At 46.0% G+C, this 21,975-nt stretch overlaps 1 protein-coding gene across 1 annotated transcript in view; it reads left to right on the top strand.

Annotated features, from left to right (window-relative positions):
- The window catches only part of LOC138580803 (TBC1 domain family member 10B-like), a 977,369-nt gene that overhangs the window by 685,253 nt on the left and 270,141 nt on the right, over positions 1-21,975 (top strand). The window lies entirely within an intron of this gene.

Here is a 21,975-nt window from a genome sequence, read left to right on the forward strand (position 1 = left end):
AAAGAAAATATGTTTGAAGAAGACCTACTGGCTTGGGACACAAAGGGAGATCAGTTCACCATTCAAGACAAACTACCATACTACCAAAAACGCCTCTACGTTCTAACTAAGGATCTGCAACAAGCAATCATATCAGACTACCATGACTCGCTTTTAGAAGCCCACCTACGTATAGCCAAAACCATGAAGAAAGTAAGCAAATCTTATTGGTGGCCAACTTGGCGAGAGGATATTGCCACCTACATAGGCACCTGTCAGGTGTTTGCACAATACAAAACATCCAGGCAAAAACCAGCTGGCCTCCTTCAGCCAATCACCATTCTGCCAGCGCCCTGGCACACAGTATCAATGGACTTCGTCACTGATCTACCTCCTAACTCAGGTTATAATACCATCCTCATAGTAGTGGACCTCTTCTCCAAAATGGGCCATTTCGTAGCTCTAAAAGGTATTCCCTCGGATCAGACCCTGGCGCAGGTCCTTCTAGACCGAATCGTTAAGGTACATGGATTCCCTACCATAATCGTTTCTGACCGAGGCAGCCAATTTGTATCTCGTTTTTGGAAAAAATGTTGTGCCCTGGCAAGAGTAGAAATCAGTCTGTCTTCTAGTCACCACCCTCAAACGGGCGGCCAAACCGAGCGCACGAACCAGACCATGGAACAGTATTTGCGCTGTCTATTACACCAAACAAGCCAAAGCTGGACAGAAATTCTATGGATGGCAGAGTATGCCTACAACAACTCAACACATTCAACAACCCAAGCAACACCCTTCTTTACTATATATGGTCGAAACCCCAGAACATTGGTCTACGATCCGCCAGAAAAGATTGAAATGCCCACAGTAAAGAATATACATGCCAGCATCATGAAAGCAGCCAGAGAAGCCAGCAGGAACCTACAGCAAGCCAAAGAAACACAGAAAAGAAACGCTGATCACCATCGACAAAAAGCCCCAGATTATCAAGTGGGAGACTCAGTCTGGCTCGCAACTAGACACATTGCTTTAAATGGTCCCAAGAAATTTCAGCGTGGATACATTGGCCCGTATACAATAGAAAAAGTAATTAAGCAGCCATGAGACTGGCGTTACCTCAACATATGCGTATACATCCCGTATTTCACGTCACTATTAAAACCAGTACACCCAAGAACCCGAACTTCCACACCTCCCGCATCCATACAAGTGGGTGAAGAAGCACCAGAATATGAAGTAAAGAACATATTGGATTCCAAACAAATACGAAAGACCGTGTATTATTTGATTGACTGGAAGGGTTACGGATCATGGGAACCCAGCACGCACGTGCATGCCCCCCGATTGGTGCGGAAATTCCATCGGGACCATCCTAAGAAACCAAAGCCCTCATACACACCATTGGGAGTGGTCCTGAGGGGGAAGACAGTCATGGGTATCAGGCAGGTAGTTGGAGCAAGGCAAGCTTGGTGGAGGCTTGGCAGGCCTGGCATAGGCACACAAAGAACCCATAACAAATCTCTCCTTTCATTCCTTCCTAGTGTTTGTAGTAACTTCCTGGTTACCACTTCCTGTTGCCAAACAGGAAGTGGCAGATAACTCATGAGCTCTCTAGTGTTTGGGTGTGGGCTGGCTGTATAAGCCACACCCAAGATTCTTCCAGTGCTTCGTCTTGCTTACTGTGAGCTGTATCAGCAAAACACTTGCCATGCTCTGGATCATCCTGCTTCTGCTTTCCTGCTCTGGATCATCCTGCTTCTGCTTTCCTACTCCAGATCATCCTACTTCTGCTTACCCGCTCCGGATCATTCAGCTTCAGTTTACCTGGTTCTTACTCCACGCCGCAGCTATCTCCAGTCAAGAGGGGACTTCTAAATCGGCACCTGTAACAACAAAGAACAACAGCGTTAACACGCGCACATCAGTAACGCTGCGCATACTCACCGAATCTTCCCGCAACGCTGGAATCCAGGTTAGTTGTACGAGCGCACAAACCATGTAAAAGAAAGAAGAGACATTATTCATTGTGCTCGCTCCAGTAACGCGGACGCTTATTTCACTGCGCTCTCTCTCTCTACGCGGTGCATACTTCCCAAAAGCCTCTGTGCAAACTTGCCTAACCACCAAGTCTCCAGTAGTGCTGAACCCGGACTCGAGGCGCTAATTCCGCATAATTTCTTCTGCAAATGAAAGGGAGCGACAATACCAGGAACGCTCGCATTGAAGGCGCTGCGCAAACCGGCAGCAGCTAGCTTCTACACGCAGCGCTACTCACCCACAAAAATACCGTCAAACAAAGACAATACAGACAATTTTGGACACTCAACATTCTCTGCGCAACGTTCACTTGTGGGAAGGACTTTCTAGCCAGTGAAGAAACTGGCGCCTTGAACTCTCGGCCTCGCTTTGAAGGCATAAAACAGCGTTTGGCATCTGAACTCAGCCTACAGACATTGGCACCAATCCCATGTGTGAATCGCGCCCCTGCGAATGCAGGATGGAGTGCACACCCTACTAAAGATTAAGGTATTCCTCTGGGTGAAACAGGGGAAGTGAAGACTCGGGGTCAAGGGAGGCTCGTCCATCGCTCCTGCAGAGACACAGGTGAGTTTGACACTACCATAACCCGACTTCAGGAATCCATGGAAATAAGTTTTCCCACCAATCCCTGTCTTGATCTTGTGTAACCCGGGCCACCAGATCTTTTATACCCTTAATGTTTTTCAATAGAACAATGGTCACCCAATGTCGAAACACATGCCTTCCACTGTTTCACAACCTAAATTATGCTTTAAAAACAAATCCTCTATAGCTGCTCTGTTTTGCAAAATAGCTTTCCTAAAGTTTCTATGGTCAAGCAGCAGTTCAGTCAAGGCTTGTGAGGTCTCATTAAGCCCTTTAACTATCAGAGAGGCTAATTTAATCATGGTTTTATAACCCCCAGCAGCTAAGTCCCAAAGCCCAATAATGGAAACGGCTAATGCTAACACTTCTGCATCTGAGAGCAAATGCACTTCAGAATTGCAATCTGACGCTAAAGCAGTATAAGAAGCAGCACGTCTTGAACGTCCAATAATAGATTTTAAAGGGTACATCATTAAACCAAGACGTGCTAAAGCACATAGGCCACCTGAAATATTAGCAGGGATGTAGGAGTAAGCAAAGTTCCCACAGGAGAATAACCAACCAGTTGGAAGTTTTACATGGTTCAGGTGGCTAGCAATAGAAATAGTAAAATTACATACCATATCATTTGAGACATCGACACAAAAATGTATAGATCTCGTGCACAATCGTTTTTCAAAATCAGTTCTTTTAACCTTCTCGTTAAGTTTCTGTTGACACTTTACAATGTAGGTCGGATCATAAATCATTTGATAACACACATCTGCAGGAGCGATGTCATGTGTCATGATACGGTTCATGTTTCTCCATTTGCAAATAGTGTCAGCACAGAACCTACAGTATTCATACACAGAAAAAGAATTCTGGACATCCTACTGCTCCACTAGGGAATCATTATGCTAGACTCCAAATAATTTTTCAAAATCGGGGTAGGCATTGGAATCACCACAAGACGTTGAGATCAGATCAGCGTAGCTATGCACATCAGTTAAACAGAAATGTGAAATGTTTAAAACCAGCTGGGTCAAATAGACCAATACGTTTTCGGCTTGTCTGACAAGAGCTAAATAACCATGATGTGAAAAGGATGTCGAAATTCCAGAAGGGGGCAAAAGCAAGACCTTATTTCGCGGCTCCCGTTATTTCCTCAATGCGCGACGATAGGCTGCAACAGACACATCATCAGGCGTAAAACTGGTAGAAGGAGCATCCGTCTTCAACCATATCCCCGTTCCACTCGGAGAATAGAGACATCTGCCACATGCCCCGACATGAACCCGGACCCTCCAGAATGGACTCCAACATACCACACACAGGCACTCTGCATATTCAGGATCTAAAAAAGGTCAGAATTCAAGAACAAGATATCAGTGCAGTACACCACTCAACTAAATAACATTTGTCAGCAGGGATATGAGTCAATTTCTTTTTTCCTTCTTCCATCACAAGAACCACCTGATCTTCCCCAGCTGCAATCACATGCGCCGGCACGGGCGGACCAGTAGGTTTCTCCACCCACACATAGGCACCTGGAACCATTGCATCTGGTGAGCCAAAACCCTGAACTGTCAATATCGTGGGTGGCTCTCCTTTCTTAACCATGGATAGTTTAACAGGAACTAGTATCAATTGGGCTACTCTATCCCCTTTATGTATGGGTAGCATATTCTCACCACTGTTCATGAGAATTACCTTGGTAGTCAGCATCCCACAATCCCTCCAAACACTTGAATACCCTTTAGGACTAAACCTGATCTCGGGGCAATTAATCCCATATGTGCAGATGGAATTTGTACTCCAATTCCTGTATCAATCACAATAATACCTCTTGGATCAAGTCGAATTTCCACCCTTGAATGCAAATCCACCCCAGCAGACTCAGCAGTGGCACGGTAAAGGGCCAACGCACCAGGGGATACTTCCCAATATATCAGAGTTTCAATGGCTTGATTTGGTTTGATTTGTAAGGCTGGCGTTAACATGCACATTTATGGGGTTTCACTGTTCGCAATGGGACGGTTATTCAAAATCTGAACAGCTGCAAATGTATGTTCACACCAACCTCTCAAAGTGCCATCCCCTATTTTGCGCAATTGTTCGTTCAATAAACCATTCAATCTCTCAATCCAGATGCTTCCGGGTGACAAGGCACATGAAAAATCCATTTAATTCCCTTTTCTTGACAATAATACAGGACCATTTTCACTTTGAAGTGGGACCCATTATCACTTTGAATTTGCAAAGGTATACCATAGTATAGAGCCTCTTGGTCCAACAATTTAATTGTATTCAATAGGGTAGCTCTTTTACATGGCAAAACCATTAGGTAGCCAGAATGTGTCCACAATAGTGCACGCATATTGACATCCCTTACTAGTGGGCATAGGACCGATATAATAAATCTGCCAAATCTGTCCAGGTAATTTACCTCGTTTCAAACTAATATGAATTATGTGCGGAATAGATTGATGATTCGTTCTCACAATTTCTAACAAAATGCTTATTCCCCTGTCTTGTGCCAACCTGATAGTAGCCCTCTGTCCGAGATGTCCACTATTCTGGTGGGCCCATTTGGCAATTCCCTCCAAATCATCCTCATCAGCGCTTGCGTACATGACTTCAATCTTTGCATGTTCAACAGAGTTGAACCAACGTTCTAATGAGTCTGTTGCGCAATGTGCATCAACGTGATATACAGTCACAGTAGTATGCATCAGCATCTCTGCAATGTCTTGCCATACTTCCTTTCCCCACACCTCCTTAGCATGAATTTTCCATCCATTCTTTTTCCAAGTTGGCAGCCACACTACAAACCCATTTGCAACAGACCATGAATCGGTATAAATATGACAATTTCCAGGCGTTTCCTGCTTTAACGCCTGATACACGGCATATAGCTCTGAGAATTGGCTACTCTTCCCTTTCCCTGAGGTGGTGAGCACCTTTTTCAGTTTTGGATTGTACGCCATCGCCTTATGTTGTAAAATTACTACATATTTGGCTGCGCCATCAGTAAACCATGCATGATCAACTTGTTCACTTGATAATTCTCCATATGGGATCCCCCATTTAACTGGAGATTCCTCAACAATCATCTCCCCCTCTGGTTCAGTGTCTATCAGCGGAACACGCAGCACTTGCTCATGTAATTTTGCCACGCCACCTTTACCCAGCTTGGCACGATCCTGAATGTACCATTTGTGATGCTGGAAATGCATCAGAGGGACAGGGCCTTTGAATCCTTGTCCTTTATTGCTTTATCATGTATGTTGTCTTATTTTCCATGCAGGAGTTCATGTGGGACTCCTGGCGGTGCGGCTCTTCCTCTTTTTGTTCGTGGTGAACAGACCCTTGGGATACCCTTATGGCACCCATGGGTACAACCCTGTACTCCTAGTGTATGCTTTTGGGCACCTGTGTGTGGCCCAGAGAGCAGGGTATGGGCCGGTGGCAGCTCTGTGCTGAATTGACAGGTTCCCTTCGTATCGTCCATTATGGGATACCCAGTTCCTGTCATTGGAATCAGTTGATTCCTGATAGGAAACAAGATGGCCCCTGTGGCCTCTTGCTTTCTATCGCCTGTTACCTTACTTTCCCCGAAGTCCCAGGAAGCCCTGACTCTGTCCCTTCCCCCTGACTGGCTGTTGGGGTGGGCGAGTTCCATATTTGGTGTTGTGGGGAAGTCCAGGCCAGACTGGCTGGAGCCTTCCCAATGACTGTATGTTGTGGGTACGCCCGTGGGGTGGGACCTGGGTGAATGGAGTGTATGTCAAATATGCATTGTGTGTTATGGATGTCTAGTATCTGGTGTTTGACAGAATGGTTAAGACAGCCCTGCCCGAAACTGGTATGAATGCAGTGTGTAGTGCTGAATGGCAGAGTACTTGTCCGAATCCACATTCTGTGTTGTGAGTGCCTGGATGGAGAAGAATGGCCTGAATGTACTGTGCACCTGATTGGCTGACTGACTGCCTGAATGCCCTTCTGAATGATTGGTTGCCTGCGTGTGACCCAGCAGGGTGAATGGGAGATCAACATTATATCTAGGGGCCTCTTACTGCTAGAAATCGTTCAGAAGCTGAAGTTGAAACTGGTGCTTAACTTTGAAGACCACTGAAAAAAGAACTGCTGCTGCTGTCCTTCACTAATCTGTGCCTTCAAGGAACTGATCCAAGAGAGGACCTGGCTAGGAGACCTCTTCCCGCGCTACGAGGGACCATTGTGCACCAGCTTATCTTTGCCAAAGCTCCCTAGTAGACAGACCTACGAAAGGCTGCTGACCGGAGAAGGGGACTGCTGAGGAGAACAAAGAGAAGTACCGGACAGCCGACCGACGTCGCAGTGCTCCCTTTACCTAAGAACATTTGATCCAAGGACTCCCTTGTTTACCCTCGTCGAGCGTTTTCATCCTGCCGGAGAAAGTAAAGGCCGCTGACGACTGAGGAAAGTCTGCCGGTGCGTTTCCCGCCACCCGAAGATCTCAGACGCAGACGAAGAGAGACGAAGCTACTGAAGCCAGCCGTGGTCACGCCCCGTTTGCCGATGCCAGACGCCATCGACCCAACACCCATGCTGGGCCAAAGTTCTTCATTGACTCTTAGTGGCAACGAAAAACGTTCGTCAAGGTGCTCCGCACGCCTCTTCTTCACATGACGTTCGCAAACTTTCGTCAACTAGCAGCACGAAGATCGAAGCTGCTTCCTCTACAACTACGTTCGTCTTTCTTCACCACGCTGCTCCTGCCTGAAAGGGAGTTTGCTCAAGAAGGGCCTGTCGACGACTCACCGAAGAACTCTACGAAACCAGGTACTTTGGGGCAGTAGAACTTTTATAGAAGGAGATAAGACTTGTATATGGACTGGGCTTGTAGTGCATCTTCATTTACAGGTTGCCCAGGTGGGGGGGGGGCTCCTCATACAGAACTGTGTGTAGGTATCTGGGCCCGTATTCTGCCAATTGTCTAACCAACTTGTCTTCTCTAAGTCTATGGTTGATATCGTTTTGCTGTGTTTCGTATGCTATTTGAACTAAGTACAGTTAATGCATTTTAATGGAATCAGAGTAATCGTGGTACCACCTAGAACTGTATATATTTACCATTTTAGAATTGTCAGAGCACAAGGTGTATTAACGTGATTGTGTATATAACCTTGAACCTTATTTATATAAAGACTGTTTTAACTAACATAGTGTGTGGACATTCCTTTGTGGGTGCTTGGGGACTTCACTGTACTTAAGAACCAGCCTGCATCACCTCATGAGAAGCTAGGCCTTGATTGCGCAACCATAGCTACCGTAATAGAGAATCTTGGCTGGGGTCCTCAATGCCTCTCCTCTACCATATAGAGAGCAGGAGTACAGACAGCCCCCTCCGGTCTTTACACCATTTCCATTTAATAACACTAGCCTCTTGTGCATGACCAATTCTGTGTGTCTTTGGGGAACTCAGTACCCATTGCATAATCGGTATTTCAGGTCGGATCACTATATCATGACCCACCGTCATTTGTTCAGTATCTATGAGCGCACAATAGCATGCTAGTAATCGTTTCTCAAAGGGGGTATATCTGTCACCCGCAGCTGGCAACTTTCTACTCCAGAATCCCAAAGGTACTAATTTTCTGTCCTGTTTCTGCCATAAGCTCCAATTGGCCTAGGCATTCTGTGTGGACACATTCAACTCCACCTCAACATCCCTCAATGGCCACAAATCAAGCACTTTTTTAATGGTGTATTTCGCTAATTGGAAAACTGTTTCATGTTTCTCAACCCATTTGAAATTAAACGTTTTACAAGTAGCTTTGTAAAGGGGTGCCAAAATCTGCCCCAGATGTGGAATGTGCTGTCTCCAAAATCCGAACAGCCCAATAAACTGTTGTGCTTGTCTTTTGGTCCTCGGAGTTAAAAACTCGAGGATCTTCTGTTTCGCTTTCGGCACCATCTCATGGTTTCTGCCGAACCCTTTGTTTTAGCATCATTGATTGATCCCTCTTTGCGCAATCCTTCTCTAATGAGATCTAAGTGTAACTGTTCATTTTTACCTTGAATCAACATGTCATCAATGTAATGCACAATTTGTACATCTGGTTTGCATTTAATTTTGTCCAAGTGTGCCGCCGCCAGCTGGTGACAGATTGTTGGACTATGCATGTTGCCTATTGGCAAACGATTAAACGTATACTGCCTCCCATTCCATGAAAATGCAAACTGCTCTTGGCATTCAACCGCAATCGGTACGGTGAAGAAGGCGTTAGCCAAATCCAACACTGCATACCAAGTACCCTCAGATTTCAGTATATTTTCCACCAAAGTCACTGCATCCAGGACTGCCGGTACTAGCGGAGGAGTGTATTTATTCAACTCGCGATAATCAGTTGTCGTTCTGAAGCTACAGCCCGTTTTTTTAACGGGCCAGATCGGATTGTTCCAAGCCGTGGTTACGGAACACAACACACCTGCTTCAACATACCCTTTTGATGGTTTGCGAAATTTCCTTTTGCCCCCCCGGGAATCCGATATTGTTTCATGGACACTCTTTTCGTGGCTATCGGAACCTGCACCAGGGGAATTTTTAATTGGCCAACCACTAGAGGCGTACAAATGAATGCGCTTTACCCCAAATTGGTAAATTTTACCCCCTAATCCTAGGGTCAATCCTTCCAAAATATCAAATCCAATAATATAGTCAGCAAGGGGAACAATCAATACGTGTCTCTTTTCAATTGCCCAATTTTCATGTCAATTTCTGTATGGACTGCTGAGGTTTCTTTACCTCCCAATCCTGTAATCATAAAATGTTTTCCTTTAAATCTGGAAGGGTTTCCATGTATCAGAGGCATCCGCCCAGGTATCAATTAAGGCTCGAACCTCCTTTGTATTTCCTGAATGCCAAAGCAATTTTACTTTTCCATGAGGTCGTCTGTCCACCGTAACATGGGCTGTCGTTACCGGAGTTTGACCCTCATCCTATTTGTTTTTAAAGTGTATGTATTTGGATTCTCTCACCACCATCTCACTAACCATTTTTCTTAAGTCAGCATAAATTGGCTGGGAAGGCACCGATTTGTCGGAATAATTGTCGCCCCCCTCTGGAGATGATCCAAAAGGATCCAGATCCTTCTTTGTCTTGTGTAAATCCTGTCATTTCACTTGTTTGTAACGCTCCTTCCCATCTAGACCTCGTTTTTCATGCAAGTACATTTCTCATTGATTTCAATTCCATCAATATCCTCTCGTGGCACACCATCTTCCAATAAAGCCAGGAGCATGTCCTTTCTAGACACGCGCCCAGCACTCCTCCACCAGTTCCGGACCCTCCGAGCATTCTGGTGGACATTGACGAGGAGGAGGACCCCGACATGCCATCTTCAGCCAGGGCCTTCCACGAATGCCTTGCAGGTTTGGCAGAATATTTGGACCTTCCCCCGCCCGAGGTAGAGCAGCCCGAGGAGGGGTCTTGGCAGAAGTCCTCACCCTAAGACCCCCTACCAAAACCGGGATCCCGATGCAGAAAGACGTCAATCGGCACCTACACTGCAAGTATAGGCAGATGGAGGGGGGATACACTCTTGCTTTCGGCGCATCCTCAACCACACTCCTCTGTGATCGCTGCAGTGTCACTATTCTAAGCCTCAGTCGTCCTCAGCCACCTCGTCCTCGATTCTGCTAGGCAAGGAGGAGAAGAGCTTGGAGGCGTACAGAAAAAAAGCTGTACTCAATGCCTCCTTGCACCTGGATCAGGCCAACGTGGATGCCATGCTGGCAGCCGTTAATCAAAGGCTCTGGTGGGAAATTCAGGACTTCCTACCACAACTTCCGGCACAGAGCCAAGCGTGCTTCAAGGCTGGCCTAGGAGAAGACAAGCTGGTAGCGCAGGACATCATGGAGTCCACCGTGGGCCACATCAATACCTCTGCTCGGCCCATCTGCATTGCCACGGACAGGCGAAAGACAGCCTGGCTCCGGGCTATTAAGTTAAGCCCGAGGTCCAGGAACACATATTGGAACTTCCATTCGAGGGTAGGGACCTCTTCCATTCCACCACAGATGAGGAATTAGATTAAAAGAAAAGCTTGCAAACCGTAAGGTCTTTATTCTTACGAAGGCCACGCCCAAGGCCTACACCCAGTTGCAGCAACACTCTAACCCGGGGCAGGCATTTGACGGGTTCCGGGGCTTCCAAGAACAGAGGTCCAGGCAACCTGACCATTCTCTCAGTCAGCACCGGAGGAAATAACAAAGGGGAGGTGGGGGCAAGGGGTCTTTCCAATCCCCCTCCTCCGCAATTGCCTCAGAGGGGAAAAAGGCAGGACATGCCCCTTCTGGTCCAAGTGTCTCCGGTGGGGGGCAGGCTTGACTTTCACAGGCGATTTTTGGCAACAGAATTTTCGGACCTCTAGATCCTCTCCATAGTCTCCACAGGGTACCGCCTACCGGTACCTTCCTCTCATCCCTGCTCCCCTATTCTCCCACAGATTGGGACAACAACTCTGCTGGCGGAGAGCCGGTTGCTTGTCGAGAGCCAGGCAGTGAAAGAAGTCCCAGCCTCCAAGCGAGGATTGGACTTCTATTCCAGGATTTTCACCATACAGAAGAACCACCAGGCTGACCTGAGAGTTTTGATCTTTCCACCCTCAAGCTCTCCCTCCCTCTGCAAAAATGCAAGATGGTTAAGCCAGCCCTTATTGCGGAAACACTGGACAGGGGAGACTGGATGTGCTCCCTGGAAGGATGCTTATCTACATGTCCCTATTTGGCAGCCGCATTGTTCCTTACTGCACTTCAGGATCATTGGCTGCCATTTCCAATACAAGGTGCTACCCTTTGGCCTCAACTCTGCGCCCAGGGTATTTACCAGGTTAATGATTGCAGCGGCAGCCCTCCTCAGGGCCCAGGGCCAACGCTTCTACCCATACTTGGATGACTGGCTCGTTCGGGCCACCTCTCCGAAGAGCTTCACCATACTGCCTCCGCACTGATGAACACCATAACCTAGGGTTCACTATCAATCTCAAGAAGTCCCAGCAGCCCACGCAGAGCCTGACCTTATATGGCCTAATCTGGGACACGAGCTCCGTGAGAGTCTTTCCCTCGGAGCACAATATTACAGCCATCAACAGAGCCACAGCTCACTTCCTCTCCAGGCCAGTGACCTCGGCCTTGGGTACCAACACCTGTTGGGTTTTATGGCAGCGGTCCTGTTGGTCGTACCCCACATGAGGCTCAGGATGAGGAAATTACAGCTGCACTTTGCAGCCTCATGGGAGAGGGGCTCCAAAGCGGAGCCAGACAACATTCCTCCAATCTGACCTTTAGCGGTGGTCTGCGGACTGCAGCAGTGCAAGCACTTCCGACAGCCGGCCCCTCAGGTCAGTCACTACAGACTCTTCCTTAGAGGGCTGGGGATTGCCAATATAAGAGTAAATGGTCTAGATTCTGTCACTGGGCTGACTATAGGAAGATCGACCCTCTTAATTGAACCTTGGATGGCGTGCTCTCATTTTCAGCACACCTCGCCCACCCTGGCGTATGAGAGGATACATGCTGCACCTATCTGGTAGCCATAGGGGTTTACATGAATTCAGAGGAGGGCCTCTTCTCCTCCTCCAACCCGGTGTTCAAGCGACATCTGGCAGGCCTCCACAGGCTTTACACGCCTATATAGAAACTACACCCTGTGTGGTCTCTTAATGTTGTGTTGGGCGCCTTGGCACACAAACCTTTTGAGCCAATGTTTTCATCAGGCTGATCATCCTAAAGACATTCCTGCTTGTGGGCCTCACCTTAGCTCGCAGAGTCAGCGAGATCCAGGCTCTGGTGGTGTCGGAGCCCTACACTACCTTTCACAAGGACAAAGTCGTCCTGCGAACGCACCCTGCGTTCCTACCCAAGGTGACCTCCTTCCATCTCAACAAGGAAATAGTCTTACCCACTTCCTTCGCAGACCCCAAGGACGAGCCTCAGAGGGTCTTGCGCGCTGAAATACTACCTGGACAGGACCAAGGCCGTCCGCAAGTTGGACGCCTTGTTTGGCACGCTCGGTGAGTCAAGGCCCGGTTGCCAGGCCTCCAAGGCCTCCATAGCAAGGTGGATGGGCGTGGCCATCAAGAAGGCCTATGAGGGCCAGCACAAACCTGTGCCAGCTAACCTACATGCCCATGCAGCCAGAGCCAAGGCCACGGCCATCGCGTTCCAACGACATGTGCCGTGGCAGGTCATCAGCAGGACGGCTACCTTGGCCACCCCTTCGACTTTCTGTAAGCACTACTGTTTGGACGCTGGCATATAGGCGGCTTTCAGACAGGCGGTTCTAAGAAACCTGTTTTGTTAAGGAGGGTCTCCTCTCCACCCTGGGCACTACATTCATTTGTAATTGCCCATACAGTATGGAGGAAAGGGGACGGGACGTAATAGTAATTAATAGTTACTCACCGTAGTGACTCACATACTCTTAGTCCATAGTCCCCTTTCCTCCATACGTCCCACCATCCTCCCCCCGAATAATACTGGTGTCATTAGTCAATGCTGAATATTGTCGACGCGTCAATGGGGACTGAGGAGTGGTGCCAGTGGGTGGAGTCAGACGAGTACATGCTCCCGGGGCCGCGCCCCAGTGCGCCTCAATTTAAAGGGGAAGAAGACTTTTCTGGTGAAAAAGGTTCTGTCTCCTGTCCCTCGTGAGGGACGCTGTCAGGTTTTCACATTTTGTACCTCACATTGGCAAGGGTTCTATGAGAATTGGTTATTTCAAATATTTTTCCAGGAAAGTTAGAAAGGGAGGTTTGTTAAAATATTAAATAAAACCTGGTTAGAGAGTAAAAAATGTCATTTGTAAGTTTGATCTATTTCCCTTAACTAACTTTCATTTAGAAAGATGAAATACTCCTAAGCCAAGATGGTGGAACACTTTCCCAGCAGTGATTGGTTTAGTTTACTTCAGGCAGCATTGTGTTGTCATTTGGAATGTTGTTGACCGTTCTAAACTGCCTTTCATTAAAGTTTCTACCAGAGTAGGTATGTTATAGTTAGCTCCAGTAAATAAAGTTTAAGTTTTCATTTAAAAAAGGTTGTAGTTAACTTATATTTTAGTTTTCACTACATCTAGCATAGTACTCAATTTAGGTGAAGACTACAGTAGAAGAAAGAAACAAATTATAAGTGACTCTGATGCTGCGCAGCTGATTCCAGTCCTCCAGCTAAAGACAAAGCCAAGTGAACTTTTGGATCGTCACAAATAATTGTATATTGGATTCAAGTGTATTTATTTTTATCTTTTTAGTCTTTTCAACTGCATTTGGAACTGTGCATTTTGTGAATTGGTTTTTAACTTTTTAAGATTGCTTAAATGCGATTTAGTGTATTTAATACTATTAAGAAGGCACGCAGTTCTTATTCGCTGAAGTATTAACATACAATCTTTTAGAAGAACTAATTTCATTTTTCTACGGACGTGAGTCGTGTTTGTTTGCCCGCGCGTACCGTAAGGTTTTTTTATGCGCACTATTAGAGAAAAGGACCTTATGACGTCATATGTGCGTCGCGGCCATCTTGGGATTTCGTTTTTTCTTCGTTGCAAGTGCGTCGCTTCACTCGAAGGACTTTTGAACTTAAGACTTTTCTTTTTAGAAGCGGAGTATACCGATTTTGAGTTTCCATACTACAATTTTGAATAATACCATCATCTCATACAGCATCAGGTACTTAATATTAAGAAAGACTATTTTCTAAGTTAAAATTTTAAGACTAGGATAGTAATAGTGATAAAATTATTTGGTGTTTATTTTTAAGGACATTCATTCATGGTTCTTGAGGAAGAGTTTACTTGAAAGAACTTCTGAAGAAAAAATTGTTCTTTTAAAAGAAAAGATACTTTGACATTACAAATTGCAAAGAAAAGAGTTGCAGAAGTCTACAATCGATATAGCTACATAACCACTTACGGAAATAAACCAGCCTCACAGCAATTCAAGCTTAGGCTAAAGGTAATAGAATTTAGTAGATTAGAAGGTTTAGTCATTTGTAGAGAGTTAGAAAATGTATTAAAAGATTGCATTCTATTTTAGGAACATAACTGAAATATAATTACAAAGTCATTCCAGTGAAGACCGTGAAGTGCCAGCAGTAGGCGTTCCAGAGAGTTCCAGAATTGTTGTCTCTCTCTCTCCCCAATTCCCCTTTCCCCTTGGGTTTGCCTGTCCAGTAGTTTTATAGTTACTGGATTGTTGGGCAGGCAGGCTTAGGGGGTTTAGAGGACCAGCTTCACTCCTGCAGGATCCTTCAGCAACAGCGTCTTGACAGACGCCCATGCAATATGAAGGAAATGGGACTATGGACTAAGAGTACATTAGTCAATAGTCAGTAACTATTAATTTGTTTGCAATTACTAGCGTGATTGTTCTTTGTTAGCTCTTCTACCATTCTGCGAAGGGTGTGTGTGTGTGTGTGTGTGTTTTGCCTTTGGTGGTGGTAGGGAGAATTTTCAATTTTGTGCTAAATTCCTCCCACCTTAGAGACCCCCAGCTCTTTTGGTGAACTTTGGGACTTTGTACTTTTAATTTGATGTGTTTTTTGTGTTTCTTTTAACTTTGGAGTCTGACAAACTCCATAGGCATCATCATTTACATTGTGACACACAGCACCTTCAGTGCAATGGCACAGGGAAAATCTCTTAGATTTCCCAAAGGTTTAAATACTTTCTCTTGGTGAAACTACTGTTTCCAAGAACAGTGAAGTGAAATTGACTTTATTTACATTTTGTAACTTTCTGAACCCAGCACACACTGTTGCCATAGGGTGCTGGAGGGGTTACTTTGTTTCTCGTGTAACATTTTTATGTTACCTTTCCTACAATAAATGGCTGGTGGCAGTGGTTTACTTTTTACTACCATTGTGTGTTTTTACTGTGGGCTGCGTTCGCAGCCACAGTAAGGCACCCATGGGTGCCCATTTCGTCAAAATGGCCCCGGTCTTCTTTTTCTGCCATTTCTTGTACGGGAGGTCCTTTTTGAGATTTTCTCTGCACGCCAAACCAGATTTGTCTTTGGTGGAATTCACAAGTGCCTGACACTGCCAGACATACTGGCTCCAGTATGTCTGGCAGGGGCGGAAAGTGAGGGAGGCGCCCGAAACTCCCTGTGCTTAATCCCCTTGGTTACAGGAATGCACCCAAGGGTGATTGGCCGGCTGTCTGTCCGGCAAGGACAGCCGCAACCCTGCTGTGTGATTGGCAGCCAGGCTGGAATGAATGGGAGAAACCTGCATAAAAGGCAAGGCTTTTTGGCTTGGAAGGCAGAGTCGACCACTGGACGAAGGAATCCGAAAAAGAACTTGGAAGAGACGCCTGCTGCAATTCCTGGACAGTTGGTTTGCCCGGTGAAGCCCTGATGCTGTGCTGAAGCTCAGCATTCGCCTCGACTAGAGAAGTCCTGCAAGGACGATTTCTCCCACTTTGATTTGCGGTGAAAAAATCAACTCCAAAGTAAGCCCATCTGGACATTCTCTTGCAGATGGTTGTATTTCCACTGCTGCTGGAACCGAAGAGCCAGGGAGAGGAACACCAGATTGTGTGCTTTGCTTTTAAGTCGGACTGAGCACTAGTAAGATCCTCCGGACGTCCCTGATGCAGGACTGACCAAGACGGAGCCACCTCAAGAGTGCAGAACCCCAGAAGCAATGAAAGTCTGAAGTGGTGTCCGTGAACTGCAGTGTTGCCATTTGCTGTTAGACACGAGGAGCTGAAACACTGAAGAACCACTGAATTGAAGTTTGTCCATTGCTGCCGCTGACCTTCCTATTGCAGAGCAGAAGTCCCCAGACATCCCCCCCTCTTGTCCCCACGACTGAGGCTCAGGAACAACCGGGTCTGCAGAGCTGTAGAAGAACAGAAGCCAGCTGGAACCATTTCTTCTAACCAGAGGTATTGTAAAGTCTAAGAGAACTTGCCCCTTGTTGTGTAGCCTTACTTGCTCTCAGTTGAGACCTGTCTTGTTTACCTTAATGAGTTGCTAAAGCTTTGCCCCTGACAAGCCTCCCAGCTTGTGGCCCTTCAAGAGTTCTATTTTTCTACAAACATTTCTAAAACATTGCAAGACTTTTTACCTACCTGCAAAGAAGATCTTCAGCTCCTATTGACATTGTGCAATGAACATCGGCTGTCCTGGCTCCCTGGGAGACTTCTTTACCTCTGACTCTGTGCTTTGGGCCTTTCCCTTAGGAAAGGGTTAATTTACTCTGCAATGGAAGGTGTCAAAAAGTACTTACCTGTTTATGAACTATTTGTTAAACATTGTTGTATTCCTCTATTCTATCTTTTCCACCAAACTCAGTATTGCTCTAAATGTACCAGTGATAAATCAATTTCCACAGTGTCCTAGCTATTTAAGTCACCTGAGGGTGTAGGGTGTACCCCTCCCTCACATTCAGCCCTCCTCAAGGCGCCTGGGTGTCTAGGTGGGCTGAATGTGAGGGAGGGGTGTAGGAAGTGTCTGTGTGCCGTCCCCAATGGGTGTCCTCTGATTTAGAGAAACTAAGAGTGTGTTTTGAAGTATATTTAAGTGTTACATGTTTTGCTCCCTTTCTGAAGAAGGCTTATATAACTGACTTTGAAATAAATTAATAATTGTTTTATCAAGAAACCTTGAGTGTAAGTGTTTATTTGAATAACTGCTACTGTGAAACTCTGTGTCGCAACATTACTGCTCACATTGACCACTGTTCAGATAAGCCTGGCTGCTCGACCACACTACCAACCTGTGTAGTTCAGACCTATACCATAGGTTGGGTCCCTATTGCCAGGTGGTCAATGTTATTGTAGTGCACCCAAAGGGTACTGCATAAAATCTTGCCTAACAGGCGGGAACCAGTAGATATCCCTGCCTAGCCTCCAGAGTGTCTGGACAGGCAAGAAGTGGGAGGAGTCTTCCACCCCCCTGTCCTTTGTCTGCCAGAGTGCCTGAATAGGTACAGCTCCCACAGAGGGTCTGGCTGTCCTAATTGGACAGCCAAACGCCCCTTTCTAAAAAATGCTGAGAGAGATTGAAGAGAAGTGTGTGCTGGAACTGTATAAATGGTGAGACTTCTGGAGTGTAAAGCAACTCGACCACAGGAAACGGAAGTCACTAAAGAAGATGACCGGAGATGCCCTCAGACCCTTTGCAACACTGTGAAGTGACCACTGCTGTCCTGGCCCCATTTTCTATGCAACAGAGGATCTATGAAGAGGACGACTTCTTCTTTTTGGCTGGTCCCAAGACAAACTTTGAAACAAGCTATCTCCCGAGGTCCTAGGAGCTTCCAGAGCTGCGGAACCCCAATACCAGGAGACCTGCTGCACATTTTGAGTGCATCGTCGTGTATAGGCCGGATCCGTGCAGATCTTTGCTGAACCCGTACGGACACTCAAGAGATCCGATCCAACTCGCCCAGGTCCCCTCACCAGAGTGGGGGACTGCAGGAAGCAAAGAAAATTTACTGGGCGATCTGTGTCCTTTGTTGGTGCTGCAGAAAAGTTACCAAAACCACAGAGTGACCCAAGAAGTTGCTGAAAGTCGTGCTGCAGGTCCTCCCTCGAAACTGCTACTGAGACACTGTCCATTGTCCTGCCTTTCGTCACCAGACTAAGGAATCTGGAGGTCGTGTCTAGAGCTTCCACATCGCAGAGAAGCCAACACGAATACTTTCTTCAAACCAAAGGTACTGTGGTGGAAAAAGGCATCTCTTACTTGATTCCAAGAAGTCGCTCCAGCATGTTGGAGTGCACGTAGAGGTGTACAGGGCAACCCCCTCTTACCTCTGACACAAGCTGCTGCTTGTGTCCCCTTTTCAAATCCGTTTTTAGGTGTCCTTTGTTAGTTGGTAACTTGCTGCTTCAATAACTTTAGACACTGGAAGAAATCTGCAGGAACTCTTCATAATTCGCTGTTTGTCAAGACTTCAAGCCCTCTCTGAACTGCCTCCAGCCAGGGTTGCATTTTTGGACTTAAGACTTGCCAGGCGAATAAACCGTCTCTAGAACCTTGAACTAAGCTCATGTTGTACTGACCGCTTATTTCCCTCCCTTTAATTGACTTTTCAATATGTGTTTGCAGAGTAAATGCATTACCGTATGACCTGCTAAAAACTGCATGTGTGCGCAATTACCAATAATACGATAACCTTGTCTTTTCCCTTCCTAACGTTTCTACAAATGTAACCGCATACAAACACAAAAGTGAAAGTGCCCTTTGAAGTGTATCATCTAGTATTCCTAAGTGTTCTATCGTAAACGTCTGAAATATTTAAAGTGATTCTGGTGAAACTATAATAAAGTTTTATAAAAAAAATATGTGTTTCTTTGTGGTGTCCGTCTAGCTAGTCTTGTGTACTTAGCTACAGCTCACATCTTCCTCTTAAGATAAGCCTGACTGTTCTGTCACACTACCAAGGTCCTGAGCCAGTACAGACTAATACTAAGAGTTCGTGGGGGGGGGGGGGGGGTTCAGGGGGGATCTAAAAACCACCGGGATAGCTTACTAAAGTCTGCCAGTAGGACTTTAGGAAAACACCCCTAACAATAGCCATTCTCCACAGTGCCCAATTTGGAATAATTTGAGAACCCCCAGAATCCTGTGTCAAATCTGGCTACTGCTTTAGGCTTGGCGTTCTGTATTTTTAGGCACATCTGCACCTTAAATGATTTAGCAAAGTACTTTATTCCCCATTTCCCCACATGGCCTTCCCCATAAGATTGTTAGTAAAGTTGACTCCTAGAAATTCAAAATATTCAACCACAGGAAGCTTCTTTCTTTAATCCAGAAAGTGGGGATCTTGTTTTTATTGATACATCGAACTGGTGAACAAAAAATGGTGGCTGATATTAGGACATTGACTAAAATTTGGAGTCTCCCCATAAATACCAATATGCATCTAGACGCCTCTGTAGGGATCAAGGCATCCATGCAAGCAAAACCTTGTCTGCATATGCCAGCACTGATATCCTTTTAAGGTCAAAACAAGGAACATGTGCGTCACAGGAATTCAGATGTTTAAGGAGAACACTAATGGAGCAGCACACAGCCGCGCCTTACTCCACTGAGAACCAGTGAGTGCAGTGTCCCATGAGGCCCTGAACGGACGCATGCCTCCTTGTCTTTGTGTAGCTGACAAAGTAGGTGGACCAAGTCTTCAGGACAAATCATTTCCTTCAGCAACTGCCACTATTTATTTCTATTAACTTTATCAAAGGCAGTGCTGAGGCGTATAAATACCAGATAGATGTATTTCCTTTTTCAGATAAATTAAATTAGCTATGATTAAATATAGATTTAATTATTGTTTGCTTGTGCCCAAACTAGATCTAAATCCTAGCTGAATATGAAGAGCTTGCTTTCTAAAAGATCTTGCAAAATGTGGATATTTTGCGAAATCTCATTTTCTATGTGGCCAGTACATAGTCTTTAAATATATAAAACTGCTGGTCTCATATGATGGTACTAGCAAAGAGAAGCAGGCTCAAATGGCTTTCTAAATTGTCTCATGAATTTTAGAGCTGTTCTGAGTTGTTTTACATCCATGGGTTCTTCATGCATAATCTAAACCAAGTCCAGGGCTTTTCAGTGTCCTGTTCTTCTGGCTTTGATGGTTACAAGAGCAATGAGGACTGCTACTCTTTGCTTTTTGGTGACTAATAAAGATTGCCCAATCGCTTAGCGCAGGAAGTCTTGATTCTATTACAGACATGGAGGCGAGCATTATGCTATAACTTCTTTAACACTGCCTTCCAACAGCCTTTCACATCTTATTTTAATAAACACCTTTTTCTTTTTTTTTTTTTAAACAGTATCAACATGTAAAAAATAACAAAGAAAAAACTCTCCAGGGAATCCAGCATATGCACACTACATTCCTGAGCGCTTGGGCAATCTTTATTCTATGACAAGACAGGAGGCGAGCATTATGCTCGTACAAAGCTTTCCACCACTGCTGTGGCTATGTTGGAGAGTGGTCTAAAATAGAAGGTTCTGAAAACTGAGTCGCTTGACCAGTCTGCTGCCTTCAAGATCTCCTGCAGCGGAACTCCTGCTGCAAAAGCTTGTGAAGCCCTAGGTGTTAGGGAGAATTCTCATTTATGGCTAATTTCCCTCACCTAGTGAGTCCCCCAGCAGCTTTGCTGGACTTCTGGAGTTTAATTTTTTCCACCTGGTAAGAGTGAGAGATTTTTCCCCCACTCTTACCTGTGTTTTGCTATGTGTTTCCATCTGTTTTTGTGATTGTGGACTCTGAAGTGCACCAATTCATTAGCCCCCTTCTTTGTGTGTGTCACACAGCACCATCAGTGCCGTGGCACAGGGTTGTCTGAGACTTCCCTCGACTCCATTTCTGAGGTGACTACTGTCACCCAGAAAAGGGTAAAGTTACCATTAACTTTACTTAGTCAATCTACCACAGATCCAGTACACCCCATCTTCCATGGAGTATTGGAAAAGGTTAACTTGTATCCCTTTTTATCTGTACCTTCTAGAGCATTGTTTCGCTCTTTTAACATTTAGACTTGGCTGGTGACAGTGGTATCTGCCCTAACTTTTCTACCGCAATTATATTAGATAAACGTGGTACTGTTCTTGGCTATTATATTAGCCTCGAACATAAACCCGCTTGACCAAATCGTCTTTCTTTTGGCTCCGGTTGGGTTAGTCGCCATTTTTTTTTGTTAAGTCCTTCTTGTGTTTTACTTTGCGCTGCAAACTAGGTTTGGCTTCTTTCTTCACTGTCATTTGGCAGGCTTCTGCCCAGAAGCCCTCCTCAAGGCGCCTGGGTGTCTAGGTGGACTGAATGTGAGGGAGGGGTGGAGTCACCCCCTGCACAGGGTATCCTAGGAAACCCAAGTCGCACTTTGTCATGATTGGCCAGGGTAGTTGTCCGGCTGGACACCCCCCTGCTGGGTGATTGACTGCCAGGCTGTGTGAATGGGGGTTTTTCGCATAAAAGGCAGGTCTCTTGGGCTAGAACTCAGAGAGTCGCCACTGGAACTACAAGGAACCGAAGAGAAGCAGAGAGAACGGCGGCTGCTGCAACTACCCCGTCCCGGTGAAGCCCTGCTACAGTCTTGAGCTATCTGCCCTTCAACGACTCAGAGAAGATCCAGTCCGGAGTCTTCTTCTCATGAGCTTGGTGGGGATAACCAGCTCATCTTCTACAGCCAGAGGATCCTCTTCCGTGGTCGAAATCGCTGCACACTGCTGTAGTGGTCCGGATAGCCACCTGAAGTCTCTCCTATTTTTAAGGAGCGCACCTTTTATTCCATGTCGCTGCTGCCGGCCTCATCCCTGTGTGATGCAGACCCCCTTTAGACGTCCTCCCTTCTCGACGAAGCTCCAGGAATCGTGGGTCTGCGGG

Source organism: Ambystoma mexicanum, chromosome 3p (assembly GCF_040938575.1).
Source record: "Ambystoma mexicanum isolate Mex_15411 chromosome 3p, UKY_AmexF1_1, whole genome shotgun sequence".
In the NCBI taxonomy this organism is placed as follows: domain Eukaryota; kingdom Metazoa; phylum Chordata; class Amphibia; order Caudata; family Ambystomatidae; genus Ambystoma; species Ambystoma mexicanum.